Source organism: Castor canadensis, chromosome 11 (genome assembly GCF_047511655.1).
Source record: "Castor canadensis chromosome 11, mCasCan1.hap1v2, whole genome shotgun sequence".
NCBI classification, from domain to species: Eukaryota; Metazoa; Chordata; class Mammalia; order Rodentia; family Castoridae; genus Castor; species Castor canadensis.
Genome location: NC_133396.1, coordinates 93,362,244 through 93,382,640, shown reverse-complemented (window position 1 = coordinate 93,382,640; position 20,397 = coordinate 93,362,244). Strand labels below are relative to the sequence as shown.

At 37.8% G+C, this 20,397-nt stretch overlaps 1 non-coding gene and 1 pseudogene across 1 annotated transcript; both read left to right on the top strand.

The window, feature by feature from the left end:
* The first annotated feature begins 17,650 nt into the window (after positions 1–17,650).
* LOC141414220 (U2 spliceosomal RNA) lies at positions 17,651–17,756 on the top strand (annotated as a pseudogene).
* A 2,060-nt stretch (positions 17,757–19,816) lies between these two features.
* On the top strand, positions 19,817–19,892 carry Trnaa-agc (transfer RNA alanine (anticodon AGC)). Its single transcript has one exon. It is a non-coding gene; the product is annotated as a tRNA-Ala (tRNA).
* Positions 19,893–20,397: the final 505 nt, after the last annotated feature.

Below are 20,397 nucleotides of genomic sequence, written 5' to 3'. Positions count from 1 at the left end.
CTGGCTTGTGCTAGTAACACCAAACCAGCCAGGGCTGCCCTGGGTGACACCACATCTCCCAGGACAGCTTAGATTTCTAAATACTTTCTGTGCTCCAAACTCTCCAGAGGGACAAAGCCAAAAGTAGGAGCCAAGAGATTGTTAAGAGATAGAAGAGGTACTAGTGGTTACCCAGTGCCAGCTCTGCTTGGACATTTGAAACATACATTCTCATTTGGGTATCATTACATTGCTATGAAGATGATCAGAATATCCCTGATTTCCCAACCAGGAAGCTGTGGCTTAGCTAGGTGAAGTAACATACCCAAGGAGCACCCTCAGAAAATGCCAAAACTGAGGTTTAAACCAAGTCTGTGTGTCTGTGAAGTTGATGCCTTCCTCTGTACCATATTGTGCTCTTCCCTGCAGATGCTCAAACCTAAGACAACAGTGACCACTAGAGAGCTGATGACCACATTCCACTGAGCCAGATCAGAGCTCCCAAACTTCCCTCTCACTTGCCCACTTCCCACTGCAACTTAATCACACTGAGTAAACTAGAACATGTGATTTTGTGTAGTGACCCTCAACTGAAGTTAAATTCACCTAACACTATGTCCTAGGTACTAGTTTATGAAATCCTGAAACATTACTCACAAATTATTCACAAGCCAGTGCTGTTTCCCTGTCCTACACTGTGATCTTCTAGGCCACTGTCAGAATGCCGGGGTATGGTGTAGTGTAGGAAGGGTGAGCTTTGGTCCTGAACTCTATAACTTAATGGCTATGTGACTATATGCAAATCAGGTCTTCTGAACCTCAGTAGGTTAATATCACAGGTGTATGGCTTAGGGAAGTCTCTGCTTGTTCCATGCCTTAGTTTCCCCTGTATAGAATGGAAATAATCTGAGTCTCCTGCCTGGGTCATCCATTCTCACAAAATTCTTACAAGAGAAACCTGATTCCTCTAAAACATAGAGTTCCCTGGGGAAGATCCCAGCCCTCCAGTCAATCATCCACAGCCATTGTTATACTGCATTATTATACTGCATTTTTTCTCCATGACTTATTGTTCTTGGCAAGCATTAGTTTATTCATCATACACTGAGTCTTTATTTAGCTGTTCCAAGATGGTGATGTACTTTCCTGCTTTTCATTAATGTATGAGCTTGGGATATTGGTAGTTATCCCAAAACTAGCCAGATAACCTATAAGTTAGGTTTTCTGGCTATTTTATGGAACAATTTGAATAATCTCTTGTTGATTTAATTTTAAAAACTTACCTAATTATTTGAGATTGATTCAGTGATTCATTCACATCTGTTGAAGACCTATAAGGTTGCAGTTGCTTTACACACACACACACACACACACACACACACACGATACAACAAGGCCTATTGGAGAAATATGGGGAAATTGTTAGATGATGTATACTTTAAAAATGGTGTAAACAAAGTTTTATAAAATGCAACAGAAGAAAAGAAAATTTTGCCTCGTGATTGGGATGACTGGCGGTAATAATAATAGATGTTTCCTGAGTGCAAGTGTTAGGAATGTGCAAAGCACTTAACACACCTTTATGTTCCTCACAATTACCTTTCCATGTGGATATTCCTATGACTCCTATTATAAGAAAAACCAACTGGGGCTTAGAGAAATGAAACACACTGTCCAAGGTCCCATTCCTGACCACTATATGGATAAAGACCTTACACTTGTGATCATTGTCTGTGGCCTCCACCTGGGAAAGTGACACTTGTATTCCTAGAATGTGCCTTGTTTGTACTAAACACTTTACCTGTGATATCATTTTATTTCCACCATAAACCCTATGGGATAACATTAGCCTTCTTTAACAGATGAAGATACTGAAGCTCAGAGAAATCATGTAAGAAAACTCAGCACCATATGCTATTGAATTAAGAAACTGAGATTTGATCCCATTGCTTTCCAGAGTCCACACTCACACATGATGACACTTTGCTTTTAAACACAGGGATGAAACTTAAGGCTAGTCTTTAGAGTAAAGCAGGATTGGTCACAGGAGAAATGTATTACGGTTAAGTGTAAATCTGGGTGAGGGAAGGAGTCACAAAGTAAATAAGAGTGAAACAACACTTCTCAAACCTAAAATGCAAAGGAATGACTTCCAAAAATCTTTCTGTGATTACAGACACCAGGATCCAACTTAAATCAGCCAAATCAGAACCTGGTTCAGTTATCTCTGTGATTAAAAATTAACCCTGAGTGGTTTTGATGCTCATAATAGTTTTACAGCAATTAGTCTAGTGACAAGTCAAAAAAATGCTAGAGGAAAGCAGAGGTTGGAAAGAGCACATTCCTGATCAATCCTAAGTTTGCCTTCATGTATAACATGGATATAACCAAACAAGTTGGAACATACCAGTGAGCTAATTAAACCCTATCCTCAAGCAGGAAGGTGTCCAGTTCCACACAAACAGGATGGACACTCTTTCCCTATAGCTGCTAGGAGTGTGGATTGCTTTTTGGTTCACAGCTGAGTACCTTTCCAGCAATTGTCCTTGGTAAGAGAAAGTTCCTTGCCCAAAGTTTCATTCCTTCTATAGTTGCAGCCCAATGACTGGCCAAAACACCTTTCTTCCATTCAGAACAATTCTGAAGGGCTGTCCCCAGCTCCAAAACTCTCTAAAGGACTAGCTGAGGCCCTGGTTGAAACCACCTAACAGTTCACCTTCCCCTTATGCCCATCCCACTTCTATCACTCATAAATTCTGTATGCAACAGTACCTCTAGCTACACCTGCAAGCAACTATATTTTAACTTGTTTCCCAGTGAAACAAAGATACTCATTGAAGAATTCAAATAATATTTTTGGAAGGCTGGTATGACATTGGAAGTGGGTAAAGTTGCCAGAAAAATCAATTCAGTTTAATTTCAGTTTCCCCCTGAGATGAGGAAAAATAGGAACCATGGGTCCATTTGACAGTTTCCTTTTTTATCATTTTAAAATTTACTTTTTACTCTCATATTGTTGTCGTACTGGGGATACATTGTGACATGTTTAATAATACTGCTTGTATTTATATTGGGTCTATATTCCGCATATGAGAGGAAACATGTAATTCCGTAAGATATAGGAGGCCCTTGTACTAATAATGCTGTCATAATATAGTATTCTTTTGAAAGACAGATATAGTAAAAATTCCAAAGTGACCATAATCACGTAATCACCAGTTAACAAACTTTAAAAAACCTTCAAAAAATAAAGATTCTTTGCCCCGTGTAAGATCCAGCAGACCCAAGAATTTGCAAAATAAACATCAGATGCTCATTAATTTTCATCTGGCCAAATTAACCAAAAGGTGAAAATATGGTCTCTACATTAATAGGCGTCTACCAGGCCAGGTTCAAATTATGTTAGTGTAAGTAGATCAAGAACATGTGAATTAAATTGACCCTTTGGATGTTATGACTTTAATCATTAACACCATCAACCTGGCAGATGGAGAATCAGCCCAAAGGCTACTTATTTTCTTTCAAGATTCTATATAACAGCACTTAGTCTCTTGGTTGGCATTGTTCCCATCCTATTATTATTTTCTTTTCATTTGTACATCAGAGATATACCATGCATGCCACTAAATCATTTCTGATTAGGACACTGAATGCCACAACAGAAGATAGAGAAACAGAGAAACCCTCTTTACCACCACCTCCCCTTATACTGTAGCAGTCCTGTGGCCCCCAAACCAGGTATCTTTGTTATTACTACCACTCTGGGCTGAGTGGGCAGAAGGCCCGCATGAAAGTGGCCAGTCTGGAGTTGGTAATATTTCAGGACATTTATCCCTAGAGTGTCTACTAGAAAGTTTGTAATAGTTGCTTTTAGTTAAATGCCAGGCAAGATTTCTTTTCTGTTCTAGGCATTTTACCTTCATTATCTTGAATATTTATCAGCCGTATGTGTAGATAAGTATTATTATTCATGTTTTACAACTGACCAGAAAAATTCAGAAAAGCAAATAAATTGCCCATGGTAATACAATGATTAAGATAGCAGGGCTGAGATTCAAACCCAGGAATAGACTAGCAGGCATCACAAGGTCATTCTGCTCCTTTGTTTTTTATTAGTGATTTCAACTTGACAAAAATTAAGTAAAAGCAGGAATCCAGATAGTGAATGTACTTTTAAACCACTAGCTGTCCTAGAGAAAGAAATTAATACCTGGTGAACTTGGTGACCACCCCATTTGTAGGATTCCACTCAACTAGGGGGATAAAAAAAGCCAGAATCCTAAAGAACCCTGTATTTTCTAGGAAAGAATAGATTGCATTAAAAAAATACAAAATACCTCCACAAAGAGGGTCCAGAAGAAAACCTGTCTTAAAGTTGAATTGTCTTAGAATCGGCCATAGATGGAAAGCGGAGAAATATTCTCTGAGAATTTTTCACAGAAATTTGGCCTTCTTTGGGGGGGTGTTTCATACTAAATTCAGGTTATCTATTTACTCACAAGACTACAAATTGAGATTTTCTTTTAGATTATATTATACGTGTAACCTCATTACCTGACTAAAATAAACACAATTTTTAAAATTTATTTCTATTATTGTTATACTGGGGGTACGTTGTGATATTTACAAAAGTTCTTACAATATATCTTAGCTAAATTTACTGTCTCCATCATTCTCCTTTATCCTCCCTCTCCCCATTCCTGGAATAGTTTCAACAGGTCTCTTTTTTCCATTTACACACATGAGTACATAGTATTTCCACCATTTTCACACCCTGCCCTCCTAAACAACCTCCCAAATTCTTTATGGAAGAAGGCACCCTCAGCAGAAGCCATTTCTAGGCAAAGTTAAATTAAATAAAATGTCCCTGAAAAAGCATGGAAGAAACAAGGTGTCCTGATTGAGAGTCAGCAGAAACAGATTATAGAATCAGACCCATAGGATACTTCAGATACTAGGTTTCTCAGATACAGTGTACAAAGTGAGTATACTTAATGTTTAAAGGTATAAAAGAGGTGCCAAAAGTATGAGCAGGAATAGGAGACTATAAAATGACAAGCAGTATTAAACAACATCAAATAGAACATCTATAAAAGAAAGTATAATACTCAAAACCTCACTGTGTAGGCTAAGCAGCAGATCAGAGCCATCTAAAAGGATATATGAAATGAAAAATTGAATTGAAGAAGCTAGCCAGAATGCAGAATAGAGAAACAATGCGATGACAATATGACAATATTAAAAGTATTCACAATAAGGATTAGATGACTAGCTTCAATCTAATTAGAGTTCCAGAAAGAAAATGGAGAAAAGGCTACACCATTGATGATTAACATGAACCCTTTGTTTCAACAAAGTACAAATGACACCCAGGCAGGGTTTAGCTTTTATTGTTGTTATGGTTACCTTCAGTGTGTCACCAACTTCAGATTCCTCTAGTGCTGCCTTTAATGGGGGCTGGCTGTCTACAAGTCTTCTTCCAACTGCCTGCTCAAGTCATGCCCCTTACTGTCCCTGTGCACTTGTATGTCTGAGAGGATCTCTCTCCCTGCCTTTCCCAGTTGTCCAACTGCTATGCTCCGTGCCTGGTGCTGGCCAAGCCCTGTGTGTTCTGTGGTTAGGGTGAGCCTTTCTCTTTTTGATCCTGCCCTGTGCTCTGCAGTGACATACAGGTAATAATCTGGCTCAAGGCTATTTCCTTCCCCTTCCCTTAGGGATAGAGTATTTGCCTTTCCACGAATGAGTTTTGTTACTTAGGGGAGAGGGTCTGGATAATGTTTCATGCTTTACCTGCAGTTGGCCTGTGCCATCAAGGAATGCTCTGTCTGGTCCCCATCCCTGCTTCAGGCCTTCTCATGAGCATCCAGTACATGTCACAGTGAAGAATCTCTGAGTGAAACTTCCTCTTGTATCTGTGACTTTCAGGAATTTTATCTTTCATAGTTACCTATACTTGATCTTTAGAAATTTGTTTTAAAAAATAACTGCCTTCCTCCTCACAAGTTATTTGGCCCCACCCTCCTTCTGTGCTCTGCCACTCAAGACTCAACACTCATGTCCTGTCTCTTAGGTCAGTTCAAGAGTCTTCCCTAGACCTCCTGCTCTTGTTACACAAGATGAGTTTCCTTCTCCATGGAGAAAATTTGGGGAGATTTAAGAAGGAATTCAACCAAAAGAACAGATACAAATTAATTGTTTCTTTTTAAAACTCTAGCCTGTATATATAGTAGCAAGATTTAGATAAATGTGTTTAAACAGATGAATCAAGGGGATATTGCTATTGGTTACTTAAGCATTTGGCAGATAGAATAGCTGTATTGCTGTGAATTCTTATCTCTGGAACTAGGAAAAGAAAGAAGAAAGAAAAGAAAGAAAGAAAAAGGAAGGAAGGAGGGAGAAAGAAAGAAAGAAAGAAAGAAAGGAAAGAAGAGAGAAAGAAAGAAAGAAAGAAAGAAAGAAAGAAAGAAAGAAGAAAAATCTTAGATTGGAGCTTTGGGTTGTCACTTCCTGAATGCATGAATTTGGTCAAGTTACTCAGCCTCTGCAAGCCTCAGAGGTGTGGGGCAGTATATTTCTACACTACTATGCTGCGTTATTATGCAGATTAAAATGACTTTATAGTATGTAAAACTGCTAAGCACAACGCCCAGCACATACTGAGTGATTGTCACCAACTTTCCTGATATCCTCCTGCTGATGTTGGGTTTGCATGTGTCTCATACTTGTTCTACATGGAGCGGAGGAATAACAGTTATTGAACAAGAAGGAGCACTGGGGTGAGGGAGAGGCTTAAGGAACCTAAAATAAATGATACTAACTTAAAACTAGATTTGGTGCCTACCCATTTTCCTTGCTTTTCCCTCCCCTCTTTGGAATGTGGAATAGACATGTACATGGATGGTTATAAAAACTAGAAGTAGAACTCCATCAACAATCCAGTATTCTCCAAGTCTGTGCTCACTTCATCACTGAGCATGACTCTAGGGCTGTTAGCTAAGCCTCTTACAGAAAAGAAATTCAGGGGGATGATTCAAAGAGGAGGTACAAGTGTCAGAGGAAAGAAGATGAAGGGAAACAAAGAAAAGTAAAGAGAGATTTAATGGACATAGCTGATCAATCACAATGACCTGGTTTCCTGAAAATGCCCTACAGAAAGTCAGATGAAGAATTTGCTAACACACAGATGATCACAGCTGTTTATAATAACAAACCAGCCTCAAAACCATTTCTTATGAACTGATATAATATTCTACTGTGGCAGATTAATGGGCTGCTCTGCAGATAAAATAAGTAATAAATATAGCTTATCTTATCATCAATAAAACATATGACTCTGGGCCACAGCAAACTTGCTAACAAGCTAGGAAAACACAATTTCTAGGGGCCACTGTTCTGTGAGGTGGATTCACCATGAATCATGCTCAAAGTATAGTGCTGGTCACTCAATAAACCACTGTCATAGTTTGACAGATTTTGCCAAGAGTGTGGTTCTCACTTTAGTTAATCCTGAGTTATAAGGAATGACTAACATATTGAAGAATAAAATTAGAGTTTGAATAATTTTGACAAGTTGAAGTAATTAGTCATAAACTGATGAAATTACAAACAAGTAAGGCCACAGGAGTTTATTTAGAGAGAATAATTTCACAAACACACAAGTGAGAAATGAATGCCCCCTCCTCCAAAATAAATTAAGAAAGGTCTTATGCCCCTTTAGAAGTCAGTTTCATAATGAGCTATACAAAAGTGCTATCTAGTCTTGGGAGTCAAACTTGAATTGAATTACAAGTATTCTAATTCCAGGATTTGCTATTTTAGACTGGTCCTCACCTCTGCCTCATCTCCCCTGTGACTTTCTCATCTTTTTTTTTAAAAAAGATAATAATCTCTACCTGTACATTTGTTGTGAACCAGAGCTGAAAGAAATCATTTGTAGCAGACACTACTGGTTGCCTATCAAGTTTCCCATTTCCTCCCTCCTACTGGATAACAAACACTTAAACATGTTTTAGGTAGCTAGATGTCCTTCTGCATAGTGACTCTATGCCAGCTCTGTGGTAAATTCTAGTCAGTGTTGGTGTACTATTTCTGGAGCCTTCTCTCCATAGACTTCCTGATAGGTGAAATAACAGGCATTCTTATTTAAATTAGGGTTGTTCTAGTATTTATTGCCAAAAATTTCACATTGAAAGAGTTATGAAGGGCCTGATACATAAATGTCACTGAATAAAAGGCATTACTTATAGATTTTCATTATTCACTTTACCGTAGCATTTCATCACTTCCTCTTAATAAAAGTTTCTTCTCTTGATTTAAGCACCACTACCTTCTCCCGGGTTTCTTTTCAAGTCTCAGGTTGCTGTTTCTCAGTCTTAGAAGACAGCTTCCCCTTTGCTGCCTGTACCTTAAACATCATTGTCCCTTAGTGGTCCACGCTTGACTTTCTTCTCACTTGTTGATCTCATCTACTCTAAGGGCTTTGTGGACCCTTAGATAACTTAATCTTCTTTCAACTTTAGTTCATAATACCAAAGGCACATTGGACGTCCCCACCTAGATGCCTTGTTCAAACTGAGTTCATACTCGTACATTTCCTGGCTTGCTCTTGCTGCTCCTCCTGCCCTTCCTTTGAAGGCATCACATCTTATCTCCCTATTGTTTCAAGCCAGAAACACACAGATACCCGTAGCTCCTCCCTCCTCTTACAACTCCCATGCAATCAGTTTATTGTCTTAATATCCTCAAATCTGTTCTGTCCCCTCCATCTTCACTGCTACTGCTTTGGTTCATCATTTCTTACCTTCATTTCTAATCTAGATTATTACAGTACCTTCTCTGTCTGACACTTGCTTTCTGGTTTTTTGCCCTGTGTTTCTTCTTCTAGACTGATATTTACAAAATACAAATCTCATCAAGTCACTGCCCTTGATATTTTCAAGAAGGAAATAAAAACTGAATAGTCTGAAAGGCTTTTTCATGATTAAACCCAGTAGTTTTCACCCTGACAATTCTTTGGAGTTACTGAGAGTCATTTAAAATATACCAACATCCAGGTCCTGCTCCAAAGTTTTTTACTTCATTAATTTAGTTTAAGGTACAGGCATTTATAAAAGGCTCTTCAGGTGGTTCTAACAAAATCAGGGTGGAAAACTACTACATACAACTTAATTACTCAGCCTCAACACTAGCTGCTTACTCTTCAGAAGTTGCACTAAATAATTGTAGAATGGGTGATGTGCTCTTGAATTTCTGCCTTTCAGATGATATCAGGCACATTCAGGGTAGTATGGCCATAGATGAAATTGTGCCTTTCATAGGTGCCAGTACGGCCTTTCTTACTTCTCCAATGTCAGCTCCTCCCTCCAGGGAGCTTCCTGGGGGCTGAGCAGTGTGCCTTACCCTGAGTTTCCCACAGTGCCATCTGATCTCTTCTGGTGTAGCCTTGATCCCAGTGCACAGGAATTATCCATCCTTCACTTAATTTTTGTGAGAGTCCTTGGGCCACTTGTTTTATGTCTGTATCAAGAGAGTTCCTGCAATAAATGCAGGTGGATGATAGAATTAATGGATGATGACTAAACAAGTATGATATATCAGAAAGAACACTAACTTGAGTTTGACTCCTTTCTTCCCTACTGACCAGCCAGAGAGGAAACCTCTAAAATGACCCCCCAATAACCCTGTCTCCTGGTATTCATGGCCCTTAAAGTGTGGCTAGTTTTACCAACCTACTTTTAAAGAACTGAACACAACAGAAATGGGGATTGTCAGTTTCAAGACTAGATTGTAACATGATCATGCTCTGTGTTGGGCTCTCTCTCCCACTTGGTCACTCTGGGGGAAGCCAATTGCCACATTGTGGGCTGCCCTATGGAAAGCCTCATATAGTAAGGAACTAAGGGAGGCCTAGCTAGTGGTGAACTGAGGCCCTTAGTCTGACAGCTTCCAAGAACTAATTGATCCTTCAGTAGCAGCATGACTGCAACCTCATGACCAACAGACCTTGAGCCAAAGGTACCCAGCCAAGCAGTGCCCTGATTCTTGACCTACAGAAATGGTGAGATAACAACCATTTGTTGTTTAAGGTCATTAAGTTTGGGGATAATTTGTTACACAGCAAAAGATAACAAATATATTGGTTTTATGGTCTTAATCAGTGATTTAATTTGCTACACTCTAGTTTCTTTATCTGTTAAAATGGGGATAAACCTACCCACTCCACAAGTGGTGGTGGGACTCAAATGATATGATGCAAATAAAAGCTATTTATACATATACATTTTTTTTAGTTCTACATAAAAGTAAGATAATCCATCTCCAGATGTATCATAATTCAGATAGATCCCTTTTCATTTTTGCTTAATATTAAGTATCATGAGACATTAGAATTAACAAACAAGAGGTATATGGTAACTTCATTATAGCTGATGAGGTGATGCTGCAGTGCCCAGCTGTGCATTTAATTAACTTAACATTAAATTCCCATACATACTTCCCTTTTTATTTGTCAGCTGTTAGCACCTGTAGTGAAAGTCACAGCACCTCAATGGGTGTTTTAGCTCTCTATTGATGTTAAACTCAAGCCCTTCTTTTCTTAAAAGGTTCAGAACAGAAGAAAGGAGAATGGCACCTGTATTCAAGGCCTTTGCAGCTGACTGTGCCTGGACCTTGAGCTAAGGAATGGGTGAACCATTATGGTCAGCAGCATACATTCAGTGACCATCCTCCTCCTCTCCTGCAGTGTGCTAAAGCTCCTGAAGACTCATAGAGCTGTTAAGTATGTACTCAGTTCTCAAGGAGCTCACCATCTGGTGGGGTTGATGGAAGCCTGAAAAGCCAAATGTGCAGTGGAACCAAGAAGTGTTATGGAAACAAACGTTCTTCAGTCTTTAGTAGTGGAGGAGATGGTTGGGATGAACACTAAGAACTGGTTTGTATTCAGACTCACTCACCCCGCTCTAATAAGGTATCTCTGACTAAAGAATAAAAATAGCAAGACATCATATTTGGCTACTAGAATTTGCAAAAAAAAAAAAAATAGCATTTTCTATCTATTACCTCACAGAATTTTAAAAATCAATCATTCTTTTGAAAACTATATTTTGCTTCTATTAAATGTGCTTAATGTTGTGGTACATAAAATATCTGAGAAAAGATTCTGCTCCAAAAGAGATGACAACAGTAATAACAGCAGCACCAGCAACAACAAAAGCTAGACTCCTCAGAGCCCAGAATATCTGTAACCCAATCTTCTCCCCTAAAACTCCAATGTGCGTTCATGCAAGGCAAGGAGGGAAGGGAAGTTTTGTACTTGCTGAACCTTTCCTATTTGCTGGGTAGTGTTTTACTCTCCTTAAATGGTAGTGAGCCAAGGCTTGCAGCATTTATTATTATTTCTCTGTGCTTCATTCTTCCAAGGTCCTGATTTTGAGTTCATATCTGCCTAATTTCAGGTTTGGGGAATAACTTAGTTTCCAATCTGCTGCATAAATGAGATCTGTCATTTTAGCATAAGCTTTTAATACCAATACTAAGTGGCAGAAGTTGTACACATGGACCCCTGTAGACCTGGATTGCATCCTGGCTTTGTTATGTCCCAACTGCATCACGCTGGACAAAGGCAGGTGAACTCTTACCCTGTTCTTTACTTGTAAAATGGAAAAGAAATAGCTACTTAGCAGTTTTAAAATTGTGAAATGAGATCTTCCTTACAAACAGCTTATGATATTATAGAAACTTAAAATGGTAGATTTTCCTCTTTTACTTAAAAGGAAAATGGGACTCTAAGCCTATTGGAAGACATGTGACTTGAGGCTGGAAGGATTTTAGGATTCGTTTTATTACTTTTTGTAGGTGTCTGCTTCTTGTCTTACTTTCATTGTGTTTTCCTACAATGAAAAGTCTTTTCAAAAACACAGTACTCTTTGCTTCTGTTAATGTGGTTTATTACATTTATTGATTTTCATATGTTGAACCAAAGACAAAAACCACTTGATCATCTCAATAGATGCAGAAAAAGCCTTTGATAAGATCCAACACCATTTCATGATAAAAGCTCTAAGAAAACTAGGAATAGAAGGAAAGTACCTCAACATTATAAAAGCTATAGATGACAAACCTACAGCCAGCATTATACTTAACGGAGAAAAACTGAAATCATTCCCTCTAAAATCAGGAACCAGACAAGGATGCCCACTATCTCCACTCCTATTCAACATAGTACTGGAATTCCTAGCCAGAGCAATTAGGCAAGAAGAAGGAATAAAAGGAATACAAATAGGTAAAGAAACTGTCAAGATATCCCTATCTGCAGATGACATGATCCCATACCTTAAAGACCCAAAAAACTCTACTCAAAAGCTCCTAGACACCATCAACAGCTATAGCAAGGTAGCAGGATATAAAATCAACATAGAAAAATCATTAGCATTTCTATACACTAACAATTAGCAAACTGAAAAAGAATGTATGAAAACAATTCCATTTACAATAGCCCCCCAAAAAATCAAATACCTAGGTGTAAACTTAACAAAGGATGTGAACGACCTCTACAAAGAAAACTATAAACTTCTGAAGAAAGAGATTAAGGAAGACTATAGAAAAGTGGAGAGATCTCCCATGCTCATGGATTGGTAGAATCAACATAGTAAAAATGTTGATACTCCCAAAAGTAATCTACATGTTTAATGCAATTCCCATCAAAATTCCAATGACATTCATTAAAGAGATTGAAAAATCTACCATTAAATTTATATGGAAACACAAGAGGCCACAAATAGCCAAGGCAATACTCAGTCAAAAGAACAACACTGGAGGTATCACAATACCCTACTTCAAACTATATTACAAAGCAATAGCAATAAAAACAGCATGGTACTGGCAAAAAAACAGACATGAAGACCAGTGGAACAGAATAGAGGACACAGATATGAAGCCACACAACTATAACCAACTTATCTTTGACAAAGGCACTAAAAATATACGATGGAGAAAAGACAGCCTCTTCAACAAAAACTGCTGGGAAAACTGGTTAGCAGTCTGCAAAAAACTGAAACTAGATTCGTGTTTATCACCCTATACCAATATTAACTCAAAATGGATCAAGGATCTTAAAATCAGACCCCAAACTCTAAAGTTGGTACAGGAAACAGTAGGAAATACTCTGGAACTAATAGGTATAGGCAAAGACTTTCTCAATGGAACCCCAGCAGCTCAGCAACTAAGAGATAGCATGGATAAATGGGACTTCATGAAACTAAAAAGCTTCTGCTCAACAAAAGAAATAGTCTCTAAACTGAAGAGAACACCCACAGAGTGGGAGAAAATATTTGCCAGCTACACATCAGACAAAGGACTGATAACCAGAATATATAGGGAACTCAAAAAACTAAATTCTCCCAAAACTAATGAACCAATTAAAAAAATGGGCAAGTGAACTAAACAGAACTTTCTCAAAAGAAGAAATTCAAATGGCCAAAAAACACATGAAAAAATGCTCACTATCTCTAGCAATAAAGGAAATGCAAATTAAAACCACACTAAGATTCCACCTCACCCCTGTTAGAATAGCCATCATTAGCAACACCACCAACAACAGGTGTTGTCGAGGATGCGGGGGAAAAAGGAACCCTCTTACACTGTTGGTGGAAATGTAAACTAGTACAACCACTCTGGAAAAAAATTTGGAGGCTACTTAAAACGCTAAGCATTGATCTACCATTTGATCCAGCAATACCACTCTTGGGGATATACCCAAAAGACTGTGACACAGGTTAGTCCAGAGGCACTTGCACACCCATGTTTATTGCAGCACTATTCACAATAGCCAAGTTATGGAAACAGCCAAGATGCCCCACCACTGACCAATGGATTAAGAAAATGTGGTATTTATATACAATGGAATTTTATGCAGTCATGAAGAAGAATGAAATGTTATCATTCACAGGTAAATGGATGGAACTGGAGAACATAATTCTGAGTGAAGTTAGCCTGGCCCAAAAGACCAAAGAATCATATGTTCTCCCTCATATGTGGACATTAGATCAAGGGCAAATATAACAAGGGGACTGGACTTTGATCACATGATAAAGCAAGAGCACACAAAGGAGGTATGAGGATAGGTAAGACATCCAAAACACTAGATAGCATTCGTTGCCCTCAATGCAGGGAAACTAATGCAGATACTTTAAAGCAACAGAGGTCAATAGGAGAAGGGAACCAGGAACTAGGGAAAAGGTTAGTTCAAGAAGAATTAATTTAGAATGTAACACACATACACAGGAAAGCAATGCAAGTCAACTCCCTGTACAGCTATCCTTATCTCAACTACCAAAAACCCTTGGTCTTTCCTATTATTGCTTATACTCTCTCTTCAACAAAATTAGAGATAAGGGCAAAATAGTTTCTGCTTGTTAGCGAGGGGGTAGGGGAGGAGGGAGGGGGGAGGGGGTAAGGGTGTGGTGGGGGGAAGGGGGAAGAAATGACCCAAACATTGTATTCACATATAAATAAAAGAAAAAAAAAAACACAGTACTCATGGGGAAAATTCTTCCCAACTCCCTTCATACCTAATTTGGAGTTGGGGCAAATAGGAAATCTCCCCACTCTAACTCAAATCCTCTATCCTGGATGATGCCTGAACTCTTGCTCTTGAATCTCCCTTAACATCTGAAATGCTGGAGCAAGAACAAACATCAAAGTAAGGGTAGCACACAACTTTAAGAAGAACTGAGGACTTACAGCTTTCTCCCTTAGTTGACTTGCAGAGACTTGAATAGGCAGGCAGCACAGCCTTCTGGTCCTCCTTAAAGTTTGGGGCTCTTTGACTGTGGAATCCAAAACACTCTTCTGGATGCTGGCCCAGAGCAATGCTCTGGCTTTGGGTTCTCTGGACAACAGCCATGATAAAGACATTTGCTACTGCCAGCGTGTAGAGGGGAAACATGGAAAATACCATTCAGGCAAGAACACAAGCAAGCGTTTCTAGGATACCTCCACCAGGGAATCTTCATCACTCACTTCACAGGAAAGAGAAACCATGCTCTCTCCTCTCCAGCTGGCTAATTATCATCAGTATTGCAAAACTGGAAAGAACTTCAGGAGATTGAAGGAGAAGAATCTAAAAAGAATCAGTTCATGAATTTGAGAACTGGGTCTTAATTTGTATCTACTGCACTTAGTAAAACCTTCTATAGAGACCAAATGTGCCTGGTATGATCTGTTCCATGTTGTGTATGATTTTTTTTAACTTTTAATAACACTTATTTCAATTCATGGCACACTCATATTTGATCTCACTTATTTTAATAACACTTATTTTAATAACACTTATTTCAATTCATGGCACACTCATATTTGATCTCATATAGCCCCTTTCTTATATTTTAGTTTTTGCCTTCATCTTCAATTTCCCATTACGACTCCTTGCTATTTAATAAGCATGCCTTCTAAGATACCTCATATCTTAATTACTTCTAAGATACTGAACTTCTAAGATCCTTAACATCTCTTGATATGTGTGCATCTATGAAAAATGTCCATCAGTATTTTGTGTATGTGCTTTTAGTTTCCATAATAGTGTCTTATTATATTTCTTATGTCTTTCCTACACTCAGTGCTGTGTTCTAATGTACACTCACTAGCTGATTGCATCTGACAATTGAGAATACTATTCCATCTGTTGAAGGACACCATTTGCTGTTACAAGTAATGGTGCTGATGCTGAGGATGTAGCTCAGAGGTAGAGAGCTTGCCTAGCTTGCACAAGGCCCTAAATTCGGTCCTCAGCACTGCCAGACAACAAAACAAACAAAAACTTCAAAAAACAAACAAAAAATAATGCTGTGTTAATGTTTTCTAGGGGTGTCTCACATGCATGTGTGAGAATTTCCCAGGCATGTTCTCAGGAAAGAGTCTGCCATACTGTAGGGCACACATACAATCTCTAAAAACTTCCAGATCACTTTTCAGAAAGACTGTGCCAATTACCATTCCTATCAGCGAGGTGTGTGGGTTCCTGCTTCCTTCAACTTGTTGAAAACTTGGAGTCTTCTTTTTAATTTTTTCCAATTAATTATTAAATGGAATGATACAGTTGCTTTAATTTTTATGTTTCTTATTACTGTTGAGGTTGAGAATCCCTTTGACTTTATTCAGGTTTCTCTTTTTGTGCACTGCCTATTCTTGTTTGTACCTACTTTCCTGTTTTTCACCCAATGTTACTAGGAATTTCTTTTATAATCCTAAATCAATCTCATTGATTTAAAAAGTTGCTAGTATATTCTTCAAACATGGGCCACATCTGTTAACACTGCCTACTGTGCCCATGTTGAGTAGAAATCTTTCTTGCTTATATTGACAGATTCAATAATTTTTTACTTTATAGTTTGTTCTTGCAGTGTCTTATTTAAAAAAATCTTTTCCACCTTAAGGCCATATTTTTCACCTTATTAGCTTTAAAGTTTTGCCTTTTACATTTAGGTCTTTAAGCCATCTGACATCTCTATGGCATGAAGTAGGAATCTAAATGTTTATTTCTCAATATAGTAAGGCCCCTGTCCCCAAACAATCACCTAAACAGTGTTTATTTCCCACTTCTATCCCGTATCAAGCTTCCTTACAGAGTACTCTATTCTTAGCATTTTAATTCTGCTCCATATTTTGTTTTTCTGCTACTGTGCTGGGATATACTATTTTCTGTTGGGTAGGGACAGTTTACCCTTCTCTCTCTCTCTCTTTCTATTCTCTCTCTCTGTCTCTCTGTGTATAATTGACTTAACTCTGTGAATCATAACTCTTCTATGTTCATTTTGAAACCAGTTTGCCAAGTTTCTCAAAAATTTCTGCTGGAGTTTCTATTAGAACACAATAAATATATATGATTAGCTTAGGGGAGAACTGACAAATTTATATGAAGTGGTTCCATTTATTATCAAGTTTTTTTGTGTTTTTACCCAATTTTTAATATTAACTCATAACATTTTGTGTATTTATTATTCCTAGAACTTCAGAGGATTTTTGTGATATGAATAGTATTTCATTTTGATTATCATTTCTTATTAGTATTGATAGTATAAATCTAAAGTTTTGATGACTTTTTTTGTACTTTTAGTAGCCTATTATTTTGTGGGGTTTTGATGCATATCTGACTGTTTATTAGATAATACACTAAAGCCAGGTACATACTGCTTTTTGTATTTTTTATCACTAAATTTCCTTGAACATTTCCTGTGCTGATGCATCCCTTAACAGAAATACTGCCTTTCATGGTTTAGCTTTTATTGTGCCCTAAGTACTTTTTATACTTCTTACTTGATCCTAAAAATATCCCATGCTAGGATTGTGGTATTATCATTTACAAATGGAAAAAAAAGGTGGCTAAAAAGGTAAGCTGTATCAAGTCACACAGACAGTAAGAATCTGAAACAAAACCAAGTATATCTGACTGTAAAGCCCAAGCCCTCTTTACTAGTACCACTCGAGGTATGTGTCTCAGGCCTGTTCAACATGAACCTAGGTTGTTTTATACACACACACTTTCAATGAAAAATCTGACCATTTTAACAATTTTGTCTATGCCATGTTTATTCTGATTATACATATTCAATGCTAATTTAGCATATCTAACAGAAATATACAATAAATACATTTATGCTGATTCTAGTAATAAAAAATAGATTTCATTTTGGCTTTTTCAAGTGTAGTATCTGTTCTTCTCAGTTTAATATCTGATACTTTCTCTACCCAAAGACAAAAGAAAACAATTAAAGATAGTCTCTAATTATAAGTGCTGATATCTTTTATGTCTGTTTTTATTTCTTTTTCTAATAATTATTTTACGAAATTACAGTGTGACACTTTGAAAATAAATAATTAGGTTCTTTACCAGTGATAGTTTGAAAAGCACTGATCTAGACTATCTGTCTCTTTCCTATAAAGATATCTCTGCCTTAATTGCTTGAAGAGGAAAATAGTGTAGAACAAAAATTATGAACCTGTATACCCATTTGTCAGTTATTTTAATTAGATGATTTGTATTTTTGAGATGCTGTAAGTGGATGAGAACCGCCCTGAGCCCAAAGGAACACCTCAGAACAACTCCTGGCAATGCCTCATCAGCCCTCTCAGCTACTTTAGACTTCAGTGTCCCACTGGTCTAAAAGGCAAGGATCTGCTGCTGGCCCTGGTAACACCAAGCAGTGCCTGGGCTTTGAGATGGGAAAGAGTCTTTTATTCTAGCAATGTACAACTAATCTTCAGATTCAACTTTCCCTATTGGGAAAAAGAAAATGTTGAGTTTGAGCATGCCAGTAACTGCAGGATAATTCTGAGGGAGCTGGCAATGTTAAAAAAGCTCTGATTCAGAACACCAAAACACAGTATCTGAGTTTAGTTTGAAGTACTTAAGTTATCAGCACAGCTGAATTTTTAGAGTAAAATTGACACCCGCCATTGAATTTGAAAAGGAATATATGATCTTCAGGGAGCTATAGAATAAAAAAAAGTTCAGACCAAATCATGTACTTTGGTAAAAAAGTAGTGCTGAGCTGATAGTCTTCTGACAGATCATTCAAAGTGATAGACAATCTAACAAATTTACAATCTAGTTGCACTTATGCAAATAATTATCTGCTCTGGTTTTGAATGTATATTGCTCCCATGATTCAAAGTAGCAATAATTAATAATAGTAGTAAAACTAGCAGAAGTGATATAGGTTTTATATTTGGGTTTTAACCTTTTTATAGGTCACTTGTACAAAGATTTTTATAGCATCTTCATTTAGCTCATGGGGAAAAATGGGAGAAAATCCAAATACTTGACAATAGGAGAATTTTTAGCAAGTCAGTTTTATAAATAAAATGAAGCAGTGCATGATCTTTTAAAATAACTAAGCAGAATATATCAATGTACAATAATGGTTATACTAAAGAATATGGAGCTGGCAGCATGGCTCAAGTGGTAGAGCACCTGCCTAGCAGGTGTAAGACCCTGAGTTCAAACCCCATGCTGCCAAAAAACCCCAACAATAACAAAAAACCTAAACAGTATGGAGTATAAATTCCAGAATAGGAAAATGGAATACATCATACAAGTTACAACTACATGAATGTTCATGTGTTTAGAAAAATAACTAAAATGTAGCATGTCTTGTGTGTTTTTAATCTGTATCAATAAGATAAAAATGGAGAACTGCATTTTATGTTGTGATTTTAAGAAAATTATACCAATGTATAGTTTATGAAAATTTAGGAACTTTCACAGGTTGCAGGTAGTGATAACAGGTAGCAGAGAAAAACAAAAGAGAGTGGGTGTATTAAAGAGCTCGGAAAACCATGGTTAGGCAAATCCTGCCTATGCCCTGCTTTTGTAAGTAAAGGCCTTTTGGAAGACAGATACACACTGTCTATGACTGCTTATAAGCTACAAGGGCAAAGTTGAGCTCATGCAACAGAGACCATTGATCTGAAAAGCCTAAAATATTTGCTATGTGGCCTTTTGCAGAAAAAGTGCTGCTATGATTTGGATGTGGTTTGTCCCCAAGGGTTCATGTGCTGGAAACTTAGTCCCTAGTGTGGGATGTTGAGAAGCAGTGGACAATTTAAGAGTCACAAGGCAGCCAGGCATGATAGTACATGACTGCAATCCCAGCTACTTAGGAAGCAGAGGCAGGAAGACTGCAAGTTGAAGGCCAGCTCAGGCAAAGTGAGCAGGAACCTAGCTCAAAAACAAAAATGTAGAAGGCAGTGAACATGTTCAAAGTACATAGTACAAGCATATGCAGTTATCAAAATGAACCCTCCTCATACTATCAATGGATACTAATTAAAAAGTAAAATAGGTGAGAGCATGGCTCAAGTGGTAGAGCATTTGCCTAGCAAGCTAAAGGCCCTGAGTTCAAATCTCAGTACCACCAAAAAAAAATCCTAAAAAAAGTAAAATAAAGTTTAAAAAGTTAAAAGGACTAAGGGCATAGCTCAAGTGATAAGAGTGCTTGACTAGCAAGTGTGATATACTGAATTCAATCATCAGTACTGAAAAAAAGAGGTGCAAGGAAATTAGGTAATTGGGGATGCTGCTCTTGGAAGGGATTGATGCTGGTCTAGCAGAGGGTGTGTTAGCTCTTGTGAGCATAGGTTGTTGTAAAAGAGCATGACTATCCTCTCCTTGCTCTCTAGCTTCCTACTGGCCATATGATCTCTCCTTGCACACACTGCCACCACAATGCCATCTACTGTGTTGTGATCCAAGTTGTCAGTCCTTCACTACAGACCATACAGATGGGACTCAAATCTTAGACTTTCAGCCTCCAAAACTATGAGCCAAATGAATCTCTTTTCTTCATAAAGTACCCAGTCTCAGGTGTTTTGTGGTAGCAACAAAAAATGGACTAATACAAGAGTCTAAGTCCTAATCTAAAC